Source organism: Caretta caretta, chromosome 2 (assembly GCF_965140235.1).
Source record: "Caretta caretta isolate rCarCar2 chromosome 2, rCarCar1.hap1, whole genome shotgun sequence".
Lineage (NCBI taxonomy): Eukaryota > Metazoa > Chordata > Testudines > Cheloniidae > Caretta > Caretta caretta.
Window position 1 is genome coordinate 135,008,577 of NC_134207.1, and position 26,695 is coordinate 135,035,271.

At 44.5% G+C, this 26,695-nt stretch overlaps 1 long non-coding RNA gene across 1 annotated transcript in view; it reads right to left on the bottom strand.

The window, feature by feature from the left end:
• The window catches only part of LOC142070826 (uncharacterized), a 71,281-nt gene that overhangs the window by 43,739 nt on the left and 847 nt on the right, over positions 1 to 26,695 (bottom strand). The window contains exon 2 of the long non-coding RNA XR_012666749.1: positions 26,286 to 26,354. This is a non-coding gene — a long non-coding RNA (uncharacterized LOC142070826). The remainder of the gene's footprint in view (positions 1 to 26,285; positions 26,355 to 26,695) is intronic.

Here is a 26,695-nt window from a genome sequence, read left to right on the forward strand (position 1 = left end):
AAAAGATTGTTTCTCAGAAGCAAGTTAATGAAAAATACATTGTTTTGCCCATGATAAAAATTTCCCCAAGCCATTTCATTGAGAACTCTAACACCTTCATGCTTTGGAGCAGTGACTTAATTATCTGGCAGATGGGTCACCCTGGTGTCAGGGGTTTTACCATCCCCATGAAAATCCACCCAAATTTGACCAATTTATAAGCCTCTGACTACTTCAGTTCACACACTCTCAATAAAGACTTGTTACTGTTTGACTGCTAAATTCTCAGAAGATTGCATCTGGACTGAGCATGCTCCAGCCCAGATCTACAGGGGCTGAGCGTGACTTTCCCTACAGTTGCACCTGTCAGGGCTACTGTGGTGCCAGGCATGGGAACTGAGAGGAGGGAGCCTGTCTTTCCTGTGCTCAGTGACTTCCCAGCTGTTATCCAGGCAGTGTGGAGGAGGAGGAAGCATTCACTGAAATGCAGAGGGCTGAGGAGCTAGGACTGGGAGAGTGGCAAGGAAGGAGACTGAGATGAGGACCCATGGGGTGGAGGAGATTGGAGAGAGAGAGGACCTGGGACAAGAGGGTGGACTGAACAAATAAAGTGCTACAAAATGGGAAGTTCTCTGAAAAATCAAGTCCCAAGTATCGAAAACTGGTGAACACTTTGCACATTAATCTGTTGCAGGGACTCAGTTCTCCAGCTGTAAAATGGGGATAACATCCCCTCATCATACAGGGTTGTTGTGAAGATAATGTCATTAATATTTACTCACTCGGGTACTCGAGTGATGAGCCCCATAGAAAAATCCATGAGGAAATTAATAACTCTGTCTTCAGAACAGTGTTTGAATCGTGTGCAGTAAATAAGGCTAGGGCCACACACTGAATCAGGATAAAACAAAATATTGAAAAGCTGCTCATGCAAACACTGTCCCATTCCATGTACAGACTGGCGCAGGGGACCTGTGAGAAAATAGTATGTGATCACATAATTAAAGAGTACATCATAATGCATATGCACAAGGGGGCTGAATCATGGCTGCATAGGCAACCTTCATTCTGGCACATCCTAGCTTTGGAGTGCTTGACTTTGCAACCTTAACATCCTTTTAAGGTAGTTTATATAATAAATATTTAGAAAACATGTTGTGGGGGGGCGCTGAATTTGACCCACAATGTTCCCAGCATCCTCCACCGAGAGAGCCTCAAATGTGTCTTCCCATCCTACCAACTTCATTATTGTTTAATTTCTCACCAGTTGTTACAAAGTGTAAAACCACAACTGGATAGGGGAGTATTTGAACAGACAGTATTTTCAGAATCCACAACAGTCTTTTTAAAATGCAGTGTATTAGCAACAATGCTGAAACTCCTTAGCTTTATCTTAATGTTTGGAATGTGTTGTTTTGCTATTCCACTGCTCGGGGGGGACTTCCTGAAATTTACCAGCTGTTAATCTTAGAGAAATATTTGCCACAACAGTGTTATCGGTTTGCCAATTTTAATGACAATTTTCCATTTTATGTCATTTAAAATCCAACATGACTGTAATGCCAGAAGCACACATTCCTTCTAAACTTGTCTTTAACGTCTAACATTATAATATGATATGTTAGGGAATCAAAATCTCTGCTACACATGGTTTAAGAAAAATAATTATATGAGGTTTGATTCTGCATCTCTGAAGTCAATGGAAGCTTTTGCCATTGACATCATTAGGCACAGACCATACCAGGCCTTTGAAGAGCAAAAATATAAAAATGCTCCAACCATGTGAATGTCAGTGCATCAGTCCTCAACAAAAGGATCCATTCTTGCTGCCTAACGGTGGTGTATGTAGTTTGTATCTGTTATCATTACTCATTTTCTGTGTACTGCTCCTGTCAGTCTCTGACAGAGGCATGATCCTGGCCCCTATACACTGCTCTGGTGTAAAATAGGGCTATAAATGAGCCACAAGGAGCCAGAGGATATTTCCTCTTTGTGGTGGAGTGTGCATACCCCGCACTGGAGAGAAAAGGGTTAACCCCACACAATGGGCAGCTGAAGTCCTGCCCCTCAGGCAGTGCTGGGTATGCTCCAACTGCTGCCTCAGTATAAAAGGGAGCAGCCCAGCTCATTCTGGGCTGACTGCTGGAGGGGAAGGACCTTTGCCTGAAGTGCCAGCTGAAGAGCTGCCACAGCCCTTGCCTGCAAGAGCCAGAGACTCTGCGAGCTGGATTGGAGGCCTGCAGCCCAAGGAGCCCCAGAGGACCATCCATGCTGAGGAGCTTGGAGATCCTGATGCCCCACAGATAGCAGCTTCTGGAACTACAGTAGGAAGTGACCCAGGGAGGGTGAGCAAGTGGTATCTCCCACCCAAGTGAGGTCAGCATGTTTCGATGGGATTACCCACTGACCCAGTGATGGACTGCTCCATCACTGTTAGAGCCCTGGGTCCCCCACCATATTGACTCTAACCATTACGCTGTGCTTGCCTGTGTCTGAGGGCCGCCATATCGACTTTAGCCATTAGGCTGTAACCTTGGCCTCTGGGCCGTACCACGGCCATCCCAAGGGCCGCCAGGGAGACTAACTGCGGTGATATCACCACCCTGCCCTGCCCCAAAGGGGAATTGGGTGTGCAGTCACCACAACATATGGTGGAGAATACAGGCAGTGATTGGGCACTGCTGGAAGGCCCCAGTGGGAGGAGATGATTATTAGAGTAATCCTCCGTCACCTGCCTACTTGTTGCTTTGGCCAAGATGGAGACGAAGAAGATTTTGAAATGGATGCTGGAAAGTCAGCAGCAGCAGGCAACCCAGCAGCAGCAATTAGCAGGCCCAGGAGATAGCTTGTCAACACCAGCTCCAGATGACCCAGCAGCAGGAGCAGCAGCAGCTGCTTCGAGAGTTGGCTATCCGGCACTAGAATGCCTGATCCAGCAAATGGCTGCATTGATGTGCCCGACCGGCGCCCCAAACCCCAGCCCAGTTGGACAAGTCCCGTGGGCTCTTCCCCCAAGTCTGCCAATATGCCTGTCGAAAATGGGACTGAGTGATGACTTTGAGGCATTTTTGGTGACTTTCAAATGGGTGGCTACCGCTGCCAGGTTGCCACCAGAGCACCGGGCTCCCCTGTTAGCACCCTACCTGACGGGGCCAGCCCAGGCAGCCTCCCGGGGGCTAGACCCGCAAGACACCCTAGTATATTAGAGAGTGAAGGCTACCATCCTGGACCATTCAGGAATCAACCCCGACACATACCGATGGTGCTTCCACCAAGAAAAGTACCCGCAGGGGGCTAGACCTCGGGTGGTAGCTCAGCATCTGAGGGACAATGCCTGGTGATGGTTAGAGCCAGAGAAACAGTTGGGGGCTCAAGTAGCAGAGACCGTTGTATTGGAGCAGTTTATCCAGATCCTCCTGAGTGGAGGGAAGGAGTGGGTACAGCGGCACCAGCTGAAGGCGCGGACAGAAGCTGTAGAGCTGATGGAGGACTCCTTGATGGCTGATGGGCGGGAGATGCAACTGAGGCAACCCGGGAGTCCAAGGAGGAAGAACAAACCGGGTGAGGGGAACTCTCGCGAAATGGATTCAGGGAGATCACAGCCCCTTCCCTGGCCACCACCTAAACCCCCAACCCTCGAATGCTGGAGCCCAATCAGCTGAGCCTGGACTGACAAGGTAAATGACCCACAAGAAGGGCAGAGCCCACCGACGACAGATCCTGGGACTGGAGGAACCCAAGGCCATTGCTGGGAGTGTGGCCAAGAGGGGCACTTTCGGCAGGACTGCAGTTATGGGCAAGTCTGCATGGCTGGCACCTGAGTCCAGAGGAAAGACCCAGAAAAACTTGTAGTCCCGGTCCAAGTAGAAGGAATCCCCACAACAGCCTTAGTAGACTCAGGCAGGAGTCAGACAATTATTTGGGAGAGGCTCGTCTCCAGCCTTGAACTCTCTGGGACGAGTATACATCTACAGTGTATTCACAGAGATATACAGCCTTACCCAACTGCCTGGGTAAGACTTGAGATTTATGGCCAGGGAGAAACTCTCCAAGTCAGCGTGACTCCCAGGCTAGCCTACCCCGTGGTGTTAGGGCAAGACTGGCCATAATTTCGGGAAATCCTGCAAGGCCACAGCCATCAACATCTGGGAGGGGGAGGTGCAGGATCAATGAGGGGGGACTCCTTGGCCACCCTGCAGAAGCTGATCCTGGAGAAGGGCTGTCTAAACCCCCGGAGCCGCTCACCGAGTCCCCTCCAGGCACAGGACACCCTGTCGAAGATGCCCAAGCGGAGTTGGAGCGTGACAGACTTCGTCCAATAGCAAAGGGAAGATCCGACTTTAAGCTGGGCCTGGGAGCAGGCAACCACCCCGACCAAGAGGGGGACGATACACCACACCCGCCTCAAAGGACCACGGTTCGAGATCCGGAGGGACCATGGTACAAGAACGCCAAATGTGGGAAGTTATCTGACAGTGCTTGGTGCCCTGGAGATTGTGCCCGAGCCTCCTGCAGCTGGCTCACACAGTACCCTAGGCGGGGCACCTGGGTAGAGATAAGACCTTCCAGAGGATAGCACACCACTTTTTTTTTGGCCTGGCATACACCAGGAAGTAAGAGATTATTGCGCTTCCTGCCCTGAGTGCCAGTGGACTGGACCGAATGGAGTGCCCCTCTCATACCTCTCCCCGTCATAGGCATGCCATTTGAACGAGTTGGTATGGATCTCGTAGGGCAGGTAGAGAAGAGCGAAACAGGGAACCAGTTCATCCTCGTACTGGTCAATTATGCAACAGGCTACCCTGAGGCTACCCCCTTCCACATGGCTACGGCCCCTAACATCGCGACAGAACTAGTGAAGATTTTCGCTTCAGTTGGGATATCCAAAGAGATCCTGACTAGTCAGGGCACTAATGTGTCCTCCAAATTGATAGCTGACTTATGCCACCTCATGAACATCCAGACTTCAGTGTACCATGCACAAACTGATGGGTTAGTCGAATGCTTTAATGGAATCCTTAAGTCAATGCTCTGCAAGTTTATAGAAGATGACCCCTGACATTCGGACTCGCTATTGCCCACCTTATTATTCGCAATGCGGGAGGTCCCTCAAGCCTCCATTGGGTTCTCTCCCTTTGAGCTCCTCTAGGGGAGACAACCCCAGGGCATCCTTAGTCTCCTAAGAGAAGACTGGGAGGCACAAGAGATGTGCATCTTAGGAACTACCCATTATGTGTTATGACTCCGTGAGCATCTCCAGGCCTTAGGTGCATTCGCTTGAGAGAATTTGTTATGGGCCCAGCAAACACAGGAGCAACAATACAACAAAGGGGCTAGGTTACACGACTTTGAGCCAGGGGACCAGGTTCTACTATTATTGCCCTCCGCTGAGTCAAAGCTATTAGCCAGGTGGCAAGGCCCCTTTGAGGTGTCCCACCAGGTAGGACAAGTGGACTACGAGATCAGGCTGCTGGGTGGTGGAAGGAGGTATGCAGATACCACGTGAACTTGCTGAAAGCCTGGAAGGACCAAGAGGCTCTATTTATCAATCCTTCACCTCCTGAACCGGAATTGGGGCCATTGGTGGGCAGACCCCTGGATCCAGGACCAGTGGTAATGGGAGAGGGCCTTAGCCTCTCACAACAAGAAAAGTTACTGCGTCTCGTACAGGACTTCCAGGATGTCTTGTCAACGCGTCCAGGACAGACTGACCTCCTAAGCCATCACATTGCAACAACACTGGGGCAGAGGGTAAGAGACAACCACTGTCCTCTCCCCAGGAAAATGTGGGACACAGTACGCCAAGAATTAGAGATAATGCTTTAGATGGGAGTGGTGGAGAAATCTGGGAGCAAATGGCGAAGTCTGATCGCATTGGTCCCAAAACTTAGGGGGGTCATCGACTTCTGCATTGATTTTTTTGAAAAGTCAATGCTATTTCCCAGTTCGATGTGTATCCAGTGCCTCTCATCGAAGAACTCTTCGGGCAATTAGGGGGAGCCAAATATTTTTTGACCTTGGATCTAACAAAGGGATATTGGCAGATACCCCTAACATCTAACTCCCAGGCGAAGACTGCCTTTCCTATTCCATATGGCCTCTTCCAGTTTATAACAATGCCTTTTGGACTACATGGGGCAGCCACTACCTTCCAACGATTGATTAACTGAGTACTGCAGCCTCACAACCAATAGCTGGCAGCATACATAGATGACATTGTGATCTATAGCAGCAGCTGGGAGGACCACCTTTGACACCTAACCAGTGTTTTCAAGGCCCTTCGGGAAGCGGGTCTCATGGCCAACCCCGCAAAATGCCATCTCAGACAGGCGGAGGTGACCTACCGTGGGTATATAGTGGGAAGGGACAAACTACACCCTCTGATTGACAAGGTGAAGGCTCTAACTGATACCCCAACACCAACCACGAAAAAGCAAGTGCGCCAATTCCTGGGATTGGCCGGATACTATTGGTGCTTTGTACCAGGCTTCACAACAATAGCAGCCCCCCCACTCTGACCTGACCAAGAACTCAGAACCCCAACAAGTGCGGTGGTCCAGTAAGTGTGAGGAGGCATTCCAGACCCTGAAGAAACGGCTAGTTCAGGAACCAGTCCTCGTATATCCAGACTTCTCAAAGGACTTCCTACTGCAAACAGATGCCTCTGAGGTGGGATGAGGGGCTCTCTTGTCACAGGAAATCAATGAGGAAGAACACCCCGTCTTGTATCTGAGTCGTAAGCTGTTCCCCAGAGAAACATATTACTCAATGATCAAGAAGAAGGCCTTGGTGATAAAGGGGGCTATTGACACCCTGTGCTCCTATCTACTCAGCAACACCTTCACATTGATTACTGACCAAGCACCCCTCTGGTGGCTGCACAGCATGAAAGATACCAACCCCAGGATTATTCATTGCTACCTCTCACTCCAATCATATGATTTCCGTGTCTGTCATCAACCTGGTAAGGCTCACGTGGGGGGAAGAAATGACAGGGTGTGCTTACCCCGCACTGGAGAGGAAAGGGTTAACCCCACACCATAGGCAGTGGAAGTCCTGCCCCTCAGGCAGTCTGGGCATGCGCCAACTGCTGCCTCAATATAAAAGGGAGCAGCCCAGATCATTCTGGGCTGACTGCTGGAAGGGAAGGACCTTTGGCCGAAGCTCCAGCTGGAGAGCCGCCACAGGCCTTGTGAGCCGGATTAGAGGCCTGGAGTCCAAGGAGCCCCAGAGGACCATCCACACTGAGGAGTTTGGAGACCCTGACACCCCAAGGACAGCAGCTTCTGGAACTACAGCAGGAAGTGACTCAGGGAGGGTGAGCAAGTGGTATCTCCCACCCCAGTGAGGTCCGTGTGTTTCGATGGGATTCCCTGCTGACCCAGTGATGGACCGCTCCCTTGCTGTTAGGGCCCTAGGTAGTGACCCTGTGGAGTTGGGTGGGACTGGGCCTACTCAGGTGCCAGCCCCTACCCTGGTGGCAGCCCCCACCTTCCCCCACCATATTGACTCTAGCCATTAAACTGTAACCTTGGCCTCTGGGCTATACTGCAGCTGCCCTAAGGGAGACTAACCACGGTGATATCACTGCCCTGCCCTGCCCCAAAGGGGGATGGGGTGTGCATACACTGTGACACCCTGCCACAGTAGCAGTGTGGGGCTGAAGTAAGCGGCCCTATGCTGATCTCTTTGCAACCACTGGTATACTGGCTGGGAGAGGGAGTAGCTGCAGAGCTCAGTGCTATGGAGAGTTTGGGCTGCAGATATTATGGGATCAACTGCCATAAGTTAGGGCATCCTTTTGGGGCTGCTCTAACTTACACTGGAGAACATTTTGGTCTCTGTGGCAGCCCAGAATCTTGGTGGTGCACAGGTGGCATAAAGCCACCCACCGCCACCATTGGGCTGGTCCTTCTGGCCCTCAGAATCTGCTGTCTGCAGCTGCAGGCAGCCATTTGGGGAGATAGAGTTCCATGTAGATAGCTCCTGCACAGGTACACACCAGGCACTCACTAATAGAGATCTTACTTTTAGTTTTGTAGTTCTCTTGATATATATAATACAGGCCAATCTGACTACTTATAATGTTGCACTTAGAAAAACATAAGACTAACTCTGCCCAGGAAACACTACAGCAACTTTATCAGCCCCCCTCTACTCTTTCCTCTAGTAACTCTATCTGATCTGTTAAGGCTTCTGATAGCCACTCCATTCTTTATGTAAAATCCCTCCTCATTTGCCATCATCAAGAATAGAATCTGAGATTTCTAGCACCAAAAGTATGGGTCTTTACTTCTTGGGTTAAAGAAGTAACTCCATTATCTGGTACCAGTAGTAGGCTTAAGATTGTTTCAGTTGGACAAGACGTGACATTTCATTGGTGAGTATTAAAAACAAGTGGAGAGTCAAGCCATTCACCAATGGACCTACTACTAATTTACATAGCTGTAAGTTAGAGCTGAATCAGGCCCTCCATAATTTTCTTGTTTTGCCTTTGCCAGTATGGTTATGGATACATGCAGTTGAACAGGCTTCAGGGTGTCCTTACAGTTAAATGGACATATTAGAAATCCCCCCCTCCCCCATTTAGAAGAGTAGAGTCTTCTGTAGTAGTTCTTCTGTGTTCCAGAAATTACAGTGAATGTGTAAAGTAATAGCAGTAAATAAAAGTAAAGACATCTTTCATATTTGTTCATAAACATAAGTACTGATGACTCACATGCCTTACTGTATTTGTTACAAGGTTTTTCAGATGTATTGTGGGTTTTTACTTAGATTGTTGACATATAGTTTAAATTCTCTGTTTGTGTAAACTGGCAGAGCTCCATTGAATTCAGCCATTACTGTTCTATGCTGATTCAAAGAGCATCTAGTTAATGGACCAAATTCTGCTCTCAGTTGCAATAATTCCATTGATTTCAAGGTATTGTACTCTGGATTCTCACCAGTGCAATCAAGAGCAGAATATGGGCCAAGGACATGAAGGTAAACAACTTTTCAAAAACATTTGACTAAACCCTTAGCTACAACTCATCACATTTCTGGCTAATTCAAAATATTTCTACACCACAAACAATTTTCTGGAAAATAGCTCAGGTATTTTCATGGTGTTTGCAGAACATCATGAAATCAATGGTCCTACAGGTCCTATGAAAGTCAAGCTTTTCCTTGGAAGGTAAATACCATCAAGTCTCTTTAATCTATTTTGACAGTCCTATATTTATCCATTTCATAGTGCACTGAAGGGATAACTCTGACAGGATTTTTCCTCATTTTTCATAAAAGTTTCAGTGCTGCTGCAAAGCTTGGCAATTTTCTCTTTCCTTTGAAATGCAATTCTTTTATGGCCTCTGCCCTCTCCCACCTACTGCTTCTTGCTGGCCATTGCCATCTCAGGTGGAAGTGAGAAAGTGCCTCTCCTAAAATTAATAGAATTCTATTCCTGCCAAGTCTATAGGCTCCCACAACTTGAGGCTGCATTTTGAAACTGATGTCAGGTTTTTAAAAAATACCACAGGACATCTATAATTACAGCAGTTCTTTTTAAAGAGGCAGGGTGGTCTTGTGGCTAAGGAATAGGAGTCTGTCAGCATGGAGATATATGCAAAAAGAAAAGGAGTACTTGTGGCACCTTAGAGACTAACCAATTTATTTGAGCATGAGCTTTCGTGAGCTACAGATCACTTCATCGGATACATACCGTGGAAACTGCAGAAGACATTATATACACACAGAGACCATGAAACAATACCTCCTCCCGCCCCACTGTCCTGCTGGTAATAGCTTATCTAAAGTGATCATCAAGTTGGGCCATTTCCAGCACAAATCCAGGTTCTCTCACTCCCTCACCCCCATACACACACAAACTCACTCTCCTGCTGGCAACAGCTCATCCAAACCAACCACTCTCCAAGTTTAACCAGAACGTCTGGGGGGGGTAGGAAAAAACAAGGGGAAATAGCCACTCCCAGTCTCTATTTAAGCCTAAATTAATAGTATCCAATTTGCAAATGAATTCCAATTCAGCTGTTTCTCGATGGAGTCTGGATTTGAAGTTTTTTTGTTGTAAGATAGCGACCTTCATGTCTCTGATTGCGTGACCAGAGAGATTGAAGTGTTCTCCGACTGGTTTATGAATGTTATAATTCTTGACATCTGATTTGTGTCCATTTATTCTTTTACGTAGAGACTGTCCAGTTTGACCAATGTACATGGCAGAGGGGCATTGCTGCCACATGATGGCATATATCACATTGGTGGATGTGCAGGTGAACGAGCCTCTGATAGTGTGGCTGATATTAGGCCCTGTGATGGTGTCCCCTGAATAGATAGGTGGGCACAATTGGCAACAGGCTTTGTTGCAAGGATAGGTTCCTGGGTTAGTGGTTCTGTTGTGTGGTATGTGGTTGTTGGTGAGTATTTGCTTCAGGTTGGGGGGCTGTCTGTAGGCAAGGACTGGCCTGTCTCCCAAGATTTGTGAGTGTTGGGTCATCCTTCAGGATAGGTTGTAGATCCTTAATAATGCGTTGGAGGGGTTTTAGTTGGGGGTTGAAGGTGACTGCTAGTGGCGTTCTGTTATTTTCTTTGTTAGTTCTGTCCTGTAGTAGGTGACTTCTGGGAACTCTTCTGGCTCTATCAATCTGTTTCTTCACTTCCACAGGTGGGTATTGTAGTTGTAAGAAAGCTTGACAGAGATCTTGTAGGTGTTTGTCTCTAAGGGGTTGGAGCAAATGCGGTTGTATCGCAGAGCTTGGCTGTACACGATGGATCGTGTGGTGTGGTCAGGGTGAAAGCTGGAGGCATGTAGGTAGGAATAGCGGTCAGTAGGTTTCCGGTATAGGGTGGTGTTTATGTGACCATCGTTTATTAGCACTGTAGTGTCCAGGAAGTGGATCTCTTGTGTGGACTGGACCAGGCTGAGGTTGGTGGTGGGATGGAAATTGTTGAAATCATGGTGGAATTCCTCAAGGGCTTCTTTTCCATGGGTCCAGATGATGAAGATGTCATCAATATAGCGCAAGTAGAGTAGGGGCTTTAGGGGACGAGAGCTGAGGAAGCGTTGTTCTAAATCAGCCATAAAAATGTTGGCATACTGTGGGGCCACACGGGTACCCATAGCAGTGCTGCTGATCTGAAGGTATACATTGTCCCCAAATGTAAAATAGTTATGGATGAGGACAAAGTCACAAAGTTCAGCCACCAGGTTAGCCGTGACATTATCGGGGATAGTGTTCTTGACGGCTTGTAGTCCATCTTTGTGTGGAATGTTGGTGTAGAGGGCTTCTACATCCATAGTGGCCAGGATGGTGTTATCAGGAAGATCACCGATGGATTGAAGTTTCCTCAGGAAGTCAGTGGTGTCTCGAAGGTAGCTGGGAGTGCTGGTAGCGTAGGGCCTGAGGAGGGAGTCTACATAGCCAGACAATCCTGCTGTCAGGGTGCCAATGCCTGAGATGATGGGGCGCCCAGGATTTCCAGGTTTATGGATCTTGGGTGGTAGTAGAATATCCCAGGTCAGGGTTCCAGGGGTGTGTCTGTGCGGATTTGATCTTGTGCTTTTTCAGGAAGTTTCTTGAGCAAATGCTGTAGTTGCTTTAGGTAACTCTCAGTGGGATCATAGGGTAATGGACTAACATGGCTGTTACTCTGAAACCTGTCAGTATGGAGATATAGATGTAAGCAGTGTCAGGATGAGCTCCACCCTGACATCTGGTGGTGAGGTGTGGCAAGTTGTGGAAAAGAACTTCAGGGGCCGATCTCATTTGCATAGGCACACCCACCCCACCTAGAATGAGACCATAGCTGCCCAAATGGTCACTTTGGCTGCTGTGGGATCCCCAGTGTCTCTGTTATTGGGGCAGGAAGAATAAATTATTACCCTGATTATGGGAACTGTGCTTGGAACTGTACGTGGCCTTTTGTTATGATGGAGGGATTCACCATCAACTAAGTAGCACTCGCTAGGCAAGGGTCATGGGTTCCAAAACTGTGTGAATGGAGAGAGGCTGGGGACAAGTATTAACACTTGGTGGCATGGGCCCCTTGGTGAGGGCCTTACATGCTAATTGCACTTCTTCCTCTCTCCACTGTGGAATATCAGAGCTAATTTTGATTTCATTAGAAGTCTAGCTATAGGCTGCTGAGTTCAATTTGGGCTGACAGTGCACCAGCACTGGGGCTCCCCTACTACAAGCTGAATTCACCTAAGAGCTGAAATCACTGAGTGTTGTGTTAAGTAGTGGGGGAGCCTGAAGCTATATTGTGGAGCGGTTGGCGGGCCGGCTGGTGGAGCAGTTTGTGGATGGCAGGAGCTGCTTGTGGAGCTGAGCGAAGGAGTTCGTGGGGCGGCTGGCAGAGCGGAGCTGAGCGAAGGAGTTCGTGGGGCGGCTGGCAGAGCGGAGCTGAGCGAAGGAGTTCGTGGGGCGGTCAGCTTCAGATCATGTAAGGTGCCTCTTACCCCCGTCCCATTTCCACCCAGGTTGGGAGGTAAAGCTCCGCAGATAAACTTTCGAACTCTGGGGCTGCCCTGACCAGGGACAGAGACTTTTGGGGCATTGGACTTTTGGGACTTTGGGTGATTTGGGGTTGCTGGACTCAAGAACCAAAGGGAAAAGGGCATGCCCCAATTTGCTTACTGTTCTTCTGCAACAGACTTCCTGTGGGAATTCAGGCAACTCACTTAAGATCTCTGAATCCTAGCTGTTCCATCTTTAAAATACCTCTCAGATAGGGCTGGTTGAAATTTTTCTATCAAAATTCTGTTCAAGTGAAAACTTTTTGACTTTTCCCTCAAAGTATTTGCTTTCCTAGAACAATTTTGACTTTTTTCCTTGCCCAAAAATGTTTTTTGGCAAAGTCAAAATTTTCCATGAGGTGGGAAAATTCCATTTACCTATAGCTCTATTCTCAGGTATGCTTTAAAGTGAAGCTCAATATTTGTAAATTATATTGAGCTCTTCAGACAAAGTGTTAGATAACTCAAAATGTTATCCTGTAATTAAATACTGCTGGTTTTTTGGCCTGCCTCCATCAGCAACCAGTTGAGATTTAAAGTGGTGCAGCCAAGACTAATTAAATTAGTTTTTCAGGTGGAGCTGATAGCAGGACCATAGCTCTGTCCACAAAAAAGAGTGGGTAGAAGCTACTGAGAGAACACTTTGCTCCATATGTTCTGATGGAATCATTAGGAATCAGTCTGCTGAGTTCTGAGGAGAAAGTACTGAGGAGTTTTCATGAAACAGTTTCTAAATTTAATTTGGCAGATTTCAGAGGATTGATTTTTAGATTTATTCAATATTTTTCATAAGAATTTCCACTTTTGGAGAGCAAGTTTTTAATACTTTTTGGGTTGTTTTTCCCCCTTCCTCCCCTCTACCACAGAAAAGGAACTGAAAATAGAACAAATTTAAAGAACGCAGTTTTTAAAATTGGGTTTGGGTATCATTAAAAAGTGGAAAATAAAATAAAATTTTTGCAAAAATATCTTTAAAAAAGCAACCATTTTTTCCAACAAAAAATATTTTGTATAAGATTTCAATGAGCGTTAGTTCTGAGCCATTTGTAACCTTAGTAGCCAAGCTCTGGCCAATATATCTGATACAGCTGATTGGTTCAGAATATTAAGACCACCATCCGCTCTGCAGAGACAGGTATGTCATTTTTATCCTGTTTCGGCTCTTTTGTCCAGAGCCTAGAATCCTTATTCTAATAATCTTTCTCCTTCTCTTTTATGCAATATAATGCTAGTCCATGAAGATTTTCCTCTCCATTACTATGATTTTGTTCTCCTAACCAACACTTTTCATTTATTTTAAAAGAGAAACTTTGGCAATTGAATTTCCATGTCCCTGCTAGAAAGAGAATCATATGAAATCTGACACATATGAAATACACGGGTCCCATGAAGAGAAAGACCAGAAAAGATTTAGGAGCATAGAAAAAAACTCTTAATTTTAAGATCCATGGGAACTGAAATAGTTCAGATTATAAAAATGCCAATACAAGATGATGACAATATTGCTCCCAGACAAAGCAAATAAACACCACCACTCAGAATTAGAGCAAGCCTTTGTCCAGGCTAAGCAAAATGTTTTCAGGCCAATACCGGCATCTGCCTTAAACCAAGCTTCCCCGGTAGACTAGAGCAAGCTTCTGCTTCAGTTAAATCCCCAGGTTAGACTGAATTTTAGGTTAAATTCCCAGGTAAGAAATGTTTCATAACTGGAGCAGGACTCCACTTTTGTCAGATTTCCCAAGTAATCTCTGCTCTTTAAAATCTAGAGCAGCAGGCTTCTCTCTCAAATCAGACATCCAGGCAGGAATGTATCAAAAAAACTGGAACAAGCTTGTGCCTAAGCCAGACTTCCAGGTTAATCAAAGTCTTTCAGGACTGGAATAAATCTTTCAAGCTGGCCAGGACATTTCCTAAACTAGACTTTAAAGGCCAACTTTATTCCCAAACTGGCTAAATCCTCCCAAACTCGAGCAGGCCTCTGGCTACACTAAGCTCTCAGGCTAGACACTTTTAAAACTTAAGCAGGCTTTATAACTAGGGCCCTACCAAATTCATGGCTGTGAAACACATCACAAACCATGAAATCCTGTCTCCTCCCATGAAATCTGGTCCTTTGTGTGCTTTTACTCTATTATACAGATTTCACAAGGGAGACCAGCATTTCTCAAATTGGGGGTCCTGACCCAGAAGGGAGTTGCAAGGCAGTCACAGTTATTTTAGGGGATCACAGTATTGCCACCCCTACTTCTGCACTACCTTCAGAGCTGGGTGGCCACAGAACAGCAGCTGTTGGCCAGGCGCCCAGCTCTGAAGGCATAGCCCCGCCAGCAGCAGTGCAGAAGTAAGGGTGGTAATACCATACCGTGCCATCCTTACTTCTGCGCTGCTGCTGGCGGCGGCTCTGCCTTCAGAGCTGGGAACCTGGCAGGCAGCCACCACTCTCCAACACCAGTGCAGAAGTAAGGGTAGCAGTACCACAAACCCCACCCTTACAATAACCTTGCAACCCCCACAACTCCTTTTTGGGTAAGAACCCCTACAAGTAAAGTTTAAAGAGACTAGGAGTTTTCAGCTTGGAAAAGAGGAGACTAAGGGGGGAACTGCAGAAAAACCTGAGTGTCTCTGGATTAAGTTTAGAAGTGTGTGCAACAAGAGTGATGTAGTGGTGGGAGTCTGCTATAGACCACCGGACCAGGGGGATGAGGTAGATGAGGCTTTCTTCCGGCAGCTCACGGAAGCTACTGGATCGCATGCCCTGATTCTCATGGGTGACTTTAATTTTCCTGATATCTGCTGGGAGAGCAATACAGCGGTGCATAGACAATCCAGGAAGTTTTTGGAAAGCGTAGGGGACAATTTCCTGGCGCAAGTGCTAGAGGAGCCAACTAGGGGGGGCGCTTTTCTTGACCTGCTGCTCACAAACCGGGTAGAATTAGTGGGGGAAGCAAAAGTGGATGGGAATCTGGGAGGCAGTGACCATGAGTTGGTTGAGTTCAGGATCCTGACACAGGGAAGAAAGGTAAGCAGCACGATACGGACCCTGGACTTCAGGAAAGCAGACTTCGACTCCCTCAGGGAACAGATGGCCAGGATCCCCTGGGGGACTAACTTGAAGGGGAAAGGAGTCCAGGAGAGCTGGCTGTATTTCAAGGAATCCCTGTTGAGGTTACAGGGACAAACCATCCCGATGAGTCGAAAGAATAGTAAATATGGCAGGCGACCAGCTTGGCTTAATGGTGAAATCTTAGCAGATCTTAAACATAAAAAAGAAGCTTACAAGAAGTGGAAGGTTGGACATATGACCAGGGAAGAGTATAAAAATATTGCTCGGGCATGTAGGAATGTTATCAGGAGGGCCAAATCGCACCTGGAGCTGCAGCTAGCCAGAGATGTCAAGAGTAACAAGAAGGGTTTCTTCAGGTATGTTGGCAACAAGAAGAAAGCCAAGGAATGTGTGGGCCCCTTACTGAATGAGGGAGGCAAACTAGTGACAGAGGATGTGGAAAAAGCTAATGTACTCAATGCTTTTTTTGCCTCTGTTTTCACTAACAAGGTCAGCTCCCAGACTGCTACGCTGGGCATCACAAAATGGGGAAGAGATGGACAGCCCTCTGTGGAGATAGAGGTGGTTAGGGACTATTTAGAAAAGCTGGACGTGCACAAGTCCATGGGGCCGGACGAGTTGCATCCGAGAGTGCTGAAGGAACTGGCGGCTGTGATTGCAGAGCCATTGGCCATTATCTTTGAAAACTCGTGGCGAACCGGGGAAGTCCCGGATGACTGGAAAAAGGCTAATGTAGTGCCAATCTTTAAAAAAGGGAAGGAGGAGGATCCTGGGAACTACAGGCCAGTCAGCCTCACTTCAGTCCGTGGAAAAATCATGGAGCAGGTCCTCAAAGAATCAATCCTGAAGCACTTGCATGAGAGGAAAGTGATCAGGAACAGTCAGCATGGATTCACCAAGGGAAGGTCATGTCTGACTAATCTAATCGCCTTCTATGATGAGATTACTGGTTCTGTGGATGAAGGGAAAGCAGTGGATGTATTGTTTCTTGACTTTAGCAAAGCTTTTGACACGGTCTCCCACAGTATTCTTGTCAGCAAGTTAAGGAAGTATGGGCTGGATGAATGCACTACAAGGTGGGTAGAAAGCTGGCTAGATTGTCGGGCTCAACGGGTAGTTATCAATGGCTCCATGTCTAGTTGGCAGCCGGTATCAAGTGGAGTGCCCCAAGGGTCGGTCCTGGGGCCGGTTTTGTTCAATATCTTCATAAATTATCTGGAGGATGGTGTGGATTGCACTCTCAGCAAATTTGCGGATGATACTAAACTGGGAGGAGTGGTAGATACGCTGGAGGGGAGGGATAGGATACAGAGGGACCTAGACAAATTGGAGGATTGGGCCAAAAGAAATCTGATGAGGTTCAATAAGGATAAGTGCAGGGTCCTGCACTTAGGACGGAAGAACCCAATGCACAGCTACAGACTAGGGACCGAATGGCTAGGCAGCAGTTCTGCGGAAAAGGACCTAGGGGTGACAGTGGACGAGAAGCTGGATATGAGTCAGCAGTGTGCCCTTGTTGCCAAGAAGGCCAATGGCATTTTGGGATGTATAAGTAGGGGCATAGCGAGCAGATCGAGGGACGTGATCGTTCCCCTCTATTCGACATTGGTGAGGCCTCATCTGGAGTACTGTGTCCAGTTTTGGGCCCCACACTTCAAGAAGGATGTGGATAAATTGGAGAGAGTCCAGCGAAGGGCAACAAAAATGATTAGGGGTCTGGAACACATGACTTATGAGGAGAGGCTGAGGGAGCTGGGATTGTTTAGCCTGCAGAAGAGAAGAATAAGGGGGGATTTGATAGCTGCTTTCAACTACCTGAAAGGGGGTTCCAAAGAGGATGGCTCTAGACTGTTCTCAATGGTAGCAGATGACAGAACGAGGAGTAATGGTCTCAAGCTGCAGTGGGGGAGGTTTAGATTGGATATTAGGAAAAACTTTTTCACTAAGAGGGTGGTGAAACACTGGAATGCGTTACCTAGGGAGGTGGTAGAATCTCCTTCCTTAGAGGTTTTTAAGGTCAGGCTTGACAAAGCCCTGGCTGGGATGATTTAACTGGGAATTGGTCCTGCTTCGAGCAGGGGGTTGGACTAGATGACCTTCTGGGGTCCCTTCCAACCCTTATATTCTATGATTCTATGTGATAGAGGTATATAAAATCATGAGTGGTGTGCAGAAAGTGAATAAGGAAAAGTTATTTACTTGTTCCCATAATATAAGAACTAGGGGTCACCAAATGAAATTAGTGGGCAGCAGGTTTAAAACAAACAAAAGGAAGTTCTTCTTCACACCGTGCACAGTCAACCTGTGGAACTCCTTGCCTGAGGAGGTTGTGAAGACTAGGACTATAACAGGGTTTAAAAGAGAACTAGATAAATTCATGGAGGTTAAGTCCATTAATGGCTATTAGCCAGGATGGGTAAGGAATGGTGTTCCTAGCCTCTGTTTGTTTGTCAGAGGGTGGAGATGGATGGCTGGAGAGAGATCACTTGATCATTACTTAAGTTCACTCCCTGAAATCATGAAGCTTATGATTTTTTAAATCCTATGATCGTGAAATTGACCAAAATGGACCATGAATTTGGTAGGACCCTATTTATAACACCTAGTCCCTTCCCTTCAGGCTCTGATCAATCAGCCCCTTCCATCCTACTCAAAATGGAGTCTCTCTGCAGTCATCCCCAGTTCCAAGGTCCCAGCCTAACTCCTCCAGAGTAAATCTATTAGTTTCAAGAAAAGGAGAAACCAGTTCTGCACATCACATCCTGCATTTGGTGTGTACCTTCCCATTTCTCTTGGAAATCAATGACCATTTAGCTTTATACCAACCAACACCCCCTGGGTCTCCCTGCTCCTAGTGACAGAGGAGCTCAAACAAAGTCTCAATTCAGAACCCCACCCAATTGTGTGGGGGTTCACATCTGAAACTCTAGATTCAAACCAAGCTGCACAACTTTGATTCTGGTTCAGATCCAAAAACAGTCATTTAACTTTGAATCTGGTTATGTTGTGGCCAGAATAGTAAAGATCTTGCATGAACAGTTGATCTCACACAAACTTTGCCATTAGGGGCCATAATCTCACGAGAGCAGAGTGGAAGATTTTAGCACTGCATAACCTAACTTCAAATCTTAGCCCTCATTCAAGACCCAAGCATGAACCTAATCAAGGTTTGACCAATGCCTCCTTGCCTCAGCCCTAGCTTTCAAATACATGTGGTGTAGGGCAGAGCTACTTTATAAATACCTAATTATATTTGAGGGTGGTACCTTGGAAAGTTTAGGCTCTGTATTCAAACTCACCTTGTAGAAAGGCTGTCACTGAAGATGGAAAATATGCCTGTGCTCACATTCCACAGGGTCAATTAAACTAGTAAAAATAAATAAAAGGCCTTGACAACTAAAATTGTCAATTTGGTTTTCTCACTTTTTCAAGGCTGTGCTACTGTATGTATTCGAAGATTAGGGCAAATGTTTGCTATTTTAGGAGATTTGGTGAGGTTCCTGCTTGACATTTCTGGGGGTTGAAAGAGTGCTGTGTAATAACTTTGGGCCAGATTTTAAAAGGTATTTAGGTGACTAGTGAGATTTTTTTCAAAAGCATCTAGCTGTATTTATTTCAATGGGTGCTAGGCACCTAGATGCTCTTGAAAATCTCAGTAGGCACCTCGATACCTTTTAAAATCTGTCATCAATCCAGCTATTATGGTCATCTCCTCTCTTCTGCCTTTTGGAGCCATTTGTACTTTTTTTTAAATTCACTATAGAGAGTATTAATGAATGGAGTGCTGACAAAATGTGCCGAACTGATAGACCTAGGAACTGAAATCCTCTTACTATCCATAGCATAGGTGTAGGCTAGGCAGAAGCGTGAAAGTCTCACTATTCCCTCAGTGTGCCTCATGCATATTCTGGAGGGTCTACCTGTAGATGAGAGGATAGGTCAGTTTCTATGTCCAGTCACTCTCTTTAGAATCTCATCTGAGATTGCCAAGAAGATTCTCTCTGGAGTGTAAAGGACAATAAAAAGGCCTTTCTAACAGTGGGAATCCCTAAACACTCCTTTTCCAGTAATACAAACCTACAGCTGATTTATTTCCATACAAAAGTCCACATATCACTGCTCTCAATCTGTGCCATAACTTCCATTGATGATGGATTTCTGTGTACAATGGAAGGAAAGTATAGCCATGGCTTGCTAAATGATCTTTGCCACTGGAAGCGATTAATAGCCTTAGCCTTAGTAATGCTAATTAAAACATAGCAGTGAGTCCAAAATGGGAACCAACCTCTTTCCAAGCCAAGTTTTACATAATGCTCCTGAACCTTGAGTCAGTATCAGGGTTCTGGTTCAGAATCCTTGTGTTATAAGGTCTGGCCCACAATTTGGCTCCAGATGTAAACTTTTGCCCTAACAATGTTCAGAGCTAGGAAATATGAGTTAGCTACCTGCACATAAAGACACACAACTGGGACACTAAGATATTCTTTTAAAACAGAGGTATTTTAAGTGAACATTTCCTGTAGTGAGGAGAGAGCATCCCTTTAACTTGTTTGTTCTGCTAAGAGTTGCCTACCGTTTGCCACTGGGGTATCTGTGTGAACATGATGCTCTCCAAGGGTTGTAATTTAAAACTCTGAGCAATGCGTTCATAAATCTGATTAATAACACAATGAACACTTGGGAGCTGCAGCAAATGCTGAAAAGCTGATGTGGCTACAAAAAATGTCTCATGACTGAATTGGATTGCCCTTTAAATGAGTCACCGACCTCAAAATGAGAGCTTGCCAAGGCTGGATTTTTTTTATTCTGGGTTTATTGTTTCTTAGGTTTTACATTGCTGAACTGCCATTCTAGAAAATGACAGTAACTGATGGCAGCTTCTTCTAAGGGGTTGCCAATGGCTCATTCTGTGTGCTGTGATAACGTTGCATAAATGCTTTTGTTACTAAATAAATAGGGCACTAAAATAGTGACACTGCAGAATTGTGTAACATGGTGTTAGGAGATCCTGTTGTATATTTGTGTTAATGCTTAATCTGTAAAATGACTAATTTTGTCACACACCAAACATGCTTGCACCAAAACAATGAGTCAATATCACTTCAATAAATTATGAGAATAAATTCCACTGCTATCAGGAACTGGCTTTTTTGCCCAACAGGTATTAGCAGTAATGGGGCCCTGGCAGTAATCAGACATTGTGCTAACAGAGCAGGAGTCTTTCAAAGCAGCTTGAATTATCAAGAATTTAATTTGCTTATCAGGAGGGGGATACATTGCACATGGTCAGTGTATTGACATGCCTAACTCAGAAGTACATGAGCCATAAGGAAAGTCTTACTGAAGTCCACAAGACTATCTTGACAAATGGCAGCAGAAGGCATAAAATAAGCACAAAAAAACTAGGAGTAAAGGGAAAAACTCATCCATATCAGTCCCTTTTATTTCCAGATATGAATTCTGTCTGTAAATCCAAACTTCCTCAGCCTGACTCACATTTATACTAAGCACATGTCTGCACAGGGATAAAAGACCCATGGCATGGCTGCAGCTAGCCCATGTCAGCTGACTTGGGCTTGCAGGGCTTGGGCCATGAGACTAAAAATTACACTGTAGACGTTCGGGCTCAAGCTGGAGCCCGAGCTCCATGCTCCTTCATGCTCACAGGGTCCCAGATCTCGGGCTCCAGCCCAAGTCCAAACATCTACACAGTAATTTTTCAGTCCCAGAGCCCAAAGCCCCAAGCCTCATGAGCCTGAGTCAACTGACCCAGGCCATGGGGTTTTATCCCCATGTAGATGTTCCCAGTTCTATCAGTCTAAAGGCAACCTTAAGTGGGGGAGGGGAGGGTAAGTGTAACTTGCATCCATTTTAAGGCCCCTTTCATGAACCAAAACATAACAGATCTGAACACGCCCAATATGGAGGGTGCAAAATACAATCCTTCCCAAACTGCAGCATCTTCACATTCAGCCCATTCCAGATCGGTTTGAAATGTAAACTCTAACTCTGATCTGGGATTTTGATTGGTTCCATCTCTACTTCTTGTTAATCTTGTTTCTATTTTTCCTCTTTTTTTCCCCAAACATATCCCTTTTTTAAAAAGTTTGTCCCCTGGAACATTTTCATTTATTTTAGCTTGGTGAACACCTTGCTACTGATCTGTATTTTGCTTAAGCACGCATTCTTTTTCCACTTTGACAATTTTGCCCCAATTCATGTTTTCATAGTTAGTTATTTTGCTTGTGAGCAGGAGAGGGCATCTATAAATTCTTGGGTCTTTCTCAGGTTGAAATGTTACTGTGAAGTAGCCACAACTCTGTTCTCTTCCAGGGCAAAGATACTGTGGGTCAGATCTGGTTTAAATGGACATATGCTAATTCACATCACCTGAGGATCTGACCTTTTAATTCCTAATGCACCATAAATTTAGATTTAATACATTGAAAATCTGATATTTTCATGGTCACTTTTTTACATTTTGCTCCTTACCTCTTACTGCCTCAAAAAAAAAATTTTTCTTTTTCTAAAATGTCAGGGGATAGAGAAATTCAAGTGAATTTAAATATGATTTATATGCCAAATAATATTGCGTTCCTTTAAACAAGGTAGCTCAGTACCTTCACTTAAGGCTTTCAGCTCATTGTGCAATTGAACTAAGGATTTTTTCCACCATTATGCCAAGAATTCTTCTTATCATTGTCCTGTAGTAGTTAACCATTAGATAGACCCTCATTAAGACTGATTCAGCAAAACTTCCCCTTTCAGAAAAGTACTGTTCTGAGTACATGTAACAGTTAAGTCAATGAATTCTGAGTGCTCTGCATTTCTGTTGGTCTTCGGTTCTTGCCCTAAAACATGTTCTCCGTTTATCTGCTTTGCCATCTGTTAGCAAAGGAATATACAGCCATCTAAGGGATGGAGCTGGCTGAAAAACTTTCAGTGGAACCCTTTTTTCCATGGAAGAAGAGTTGAATCAAAATCTAAATGTTTCACAAGGATGTGTTGATTTTGGCAAACTTTTGATGGGGGTTAAAACTAAAAACCAATCATTTGGGCTCTTTTTTTTTCCAATAATGTCAACATTTTGCTTCCACTTTATCATTTCAATTTTAATTTTGCATCTACTCTTACATTATATCAAAATATAAAATTTTAGAATGAATCTAATATTTTGACAGTATCAAAATGAAACATTGATGTTTCCATATCAATTTTTTTCAGAACTTTCTTGTCTGGACATTTTTTTTCTTCTGATTCAGAGTAACAACAAATTTCAACATGTCAGAACTTTCTGTAGAATGGAAATTGTTTTCCAACCAGCCCTACTAAGGGGTTGGTATTAATTGCATAGCTTCTTACTAGCTGCTGCTCCTTTTAGTTATTGTCATCAGCAAACATGGAAATCTAGTTTTCAACACGCTCCTTTAGAACATAAGCCCATTGTATAAATACAGTCCCTCCCTTGCCAGGTTTCTCAGTGTTCACAAACTAATCTTGCCTTTTAAAGGCAACAATTTCCTATGTTCAAACAAGATATGGTGCATCAGATATTTATGTTCAATGAAAACTCATAAATAGGAATTGATAAATCTCAAACTTCAGAGATTGGTGGCAGGGCTCTTTGGATGATTTAAAAAGTAAAAATATCACTTATACAGTGTTACACATCTTCAAAGCACTTTATTAATTTTCAAATGCCTCTTAAAAGGTAGGTATATAAATGATATTGCCAGGGCTCTGTGCACAATGTGGCAAGCCAAGTTAAATTCTGCAGGAAGGGCCTCTGTTTCTGAGGCCTAATGGTAATTCTGTAGCAGTTGCATTTACATTATAAAATTAAAGGCCAGATCCTGAATTGATGTAAACTGGCAAACCTCTGAAGTCAGTGGAGCTATATTGATTTACAGCAGTTGAAGATTTAATTAAATATAAAAGTACATGTTATGATACAAGATTCAATTTAATTTGCACTGTCCCCACATTTTCAATGTGCCAACTTTCTTTTTTCCGTGTATACATAATGCATAACCACATCAGAGAAGTTGTCAAGAGGAAGCTAAAGGTTTTGGCAGTTGGGCATGGGGCAGTTGGCATCCAAGTTAGCATCCAAGAAGGTGGTTTGAGATTGACGAAAAACCACAGTAACTGAATACTTCTGCTAAAATGTTCAGTGAAATGTTCCCTAAGTTGGTATTTAAATTGTCATTTTAGGATTTCACTGTTAACATTTCACTGAAATGAATGGGACAGTTCTCAACTCAGTTATTGTTAAAAGGCTGTTTGAAGAAGACAACTTCGCTATAATGCACATTAGTTCACATTTTAAAGATTTGCTTGAGAAGGCCAGACTTTTTTTAAAAAAAAAAATTGAAAGATGAGATTCTGGATCCTAATTCCAAATTGATGAATGGATTCCACTCCTACAGAATACATGTGGTCCTGATCAGCTGATGGCCCATCAGATGACAAACTGTAATAAGTAACCAAATGCCAAATGTGGTTATTCTGCACATTAATTCAGATTTCTACATATATCCTTGTCCACGCGGGCATAGTACTTGTATATTTGTTCTGCCTGTCACAGTGACAATGAAATGAGCATCAGCTATTCCCTGAGGTAAAGGTCAAAGGAATTCAGTAATCAACTCTATTAAGCACTCTGTCCTCCATTAACCCTTAGTGCCCTCCACTTTGTTCACAACTCTACCTAACGAGACTTCACTAGCAAATGGTGCTTGTAAAATTCCTTATTTTATGAAACTTAGGGATTGTTGTGCCACCCACTGAAATCAGTGGCTACGCTTCCACTGACCACCATGGTGAAGAATCAGACTCAAGTTTATAAGGACCTTGTGCTGCTGTTGAGAGCAATGGTGAAACTCCCATGGATCTTAATGGTTGCAGGATTAAGCCACTTACTACTTTGTATAAATAAAGACTACTGCATAATACAGAATGGGATAAAATATTGACACAGTTCAGAGAGTAATGGATCATATAATAAGTACAGTGAATCTTTCTAGAGTGTGAAGCAAAAGAACTTCACTGGAATCTTATAATTGTCCTCACAAAACCCAACTACTCCTTTTCAGGCAGAGAAAACAATCAAGTCCCCATATTCAAGATTTCCTGGAAAAGGCCACACAACGAGAAATCAATAGAGACAACCCTCTCTATCAGTTTACCATTATGACCTTGTACTTCAAAATATTTTCTTTCCTTTTCTAAGAACTCAGTAAATGTGAGCCATGTTTCTAAACATCTGACTTGTGCCTCTTGTTGACTTTGGGCCAAATGCATCTATTTCCCCCTTACAACTACTTCCCAAACTGTCCCATCAATGACTAGTGACCAGGCATCTAGCTAACACCAAAAAGATGTGCTATTCACTTGTTCTTTATTGGCCTCATTTGTTCCCATATCTCCCTTGTTCAGATCTACTTTTACTGGAAAAAGAAGTGTCTCCTCATGACATCCTTTCAATATCTGAGGTACAAGAGTCTGAAATGATTATGTCTTTGCTGCAGAAACATAAAGTGAACCAGTGGGGACACAAGGGCAGTCAGGAAGGCCAGAGAGCAGGAAGAGGGTAGGGTACAGAACCAACAGCTGAACTAGGAATCACACAACAGTGGATTTTAGACATATGATAGAGGGAGAAGTGTCAAGAATTGGTGAGAGCCTACATGTGAAGAGAGGGGGGGAAAATAGGAGGCTGTAGATAAAGTAGCATCCTCCTCTTTCTCCCCAGTTTATCTTGTACTTTCTCAGACCCTGCTCTTCATCGCTTTTCCTGATAAACCCTGTCCTCCCAAACCCTCAGCAGGCAAATTAAATCAGACATTCATTTACACCAATGTAATTCACATCACCATTTATGTCATGCCTGAATTCAACCCAATAATTTCATCTTTTCCAAATATTGGCTTGTATTTTACAGATATGTGCAGGAACAATGTAGGTACAATAGACAAAAAGGTTGACACTGTAATATGTACACAGACATAGTAAATTCCTATATATGGGGAGAAATCAAGGGAGTAAATACTATTAAAGATACAAGAAAATATAAATCTTAAAGCTATTCAAGTGCAGCATCTCACCATCATAGTTTCTCTTCCAGGATGATGCTTTCCATACCAGACCAGAAATTTTTTCAATTTTTTTTTCTCTCAAACAAAATCAATTGGTTTAGCCAGACTGCTCAGTTTTAGAACCAGAATCCTCTTGAACTCTAAAGATGAGGCACAGTCAAAACAGTGCACTATGAGATGGGAGGTATGTGGATGAGATGGAGTAGAATGTATTCCTGAAGAGCTTCTCTTTCCCCCACCCTAATATTCAGCCAAAGAGAACTTCCCTTTGATTCAAAATGGCTGATCTCTCCTCAAATGCTGTGCAAACACTGGATAAACTACTATTTAACTGGGGTGAGGGATGGAAGAACGTTTTTCCCCCCTGCTGTCCAGCTCTTGCCATTGTGACCTTTCCTAGCCCTCAGACCTGACTACTTCAGTGATCTGACGATATGGAGGAGTGGTTATGTGCTGTTTCATAATTTTACAGTGTGCAGTGATCTGAGGCAACTTAGCAGAGTTTATAAAAACATGTGTACAATTTCTCCCTATATCTGTGAACTGTAATTAGACCAGTCCTTCCTTTTATCATTCATATGACAAGGTCCCAAACTTCACCACTTTAGTAAAAAGTACTGAATAATATTACCAATCTGGCTCCCATTGAACTCCAAGCTGTATCTTTGAGATATTGGTCTCGGTAAAGAGATCCCACCTCCTGGAAAGAAATGTATTTCTATTAGTACTAGAGAAAATGATTTTTTTAAAAAATATTGTGTAGCAGCACACTGCCCAACCTCTAGAACAGCAGTTACAATTAATAAAGAACATTTTACTAACGGAAACGATTAGAGACATTTTGTCTGACATGGGTCTCTCCAAAATCATGTTGCTTCCAGTTAGTCTACACAACAGACAAAATGGAACAGACTGCCAATTACAGTATGACACAAACTATTTGGCTCCACATTTGAAGATAGTCTATAGCAAGCAGCTCCAGATAAACTTCAGGCTTTATTCATTGTACAAAGAAGTATTGATAGAACTTTGATGAACACT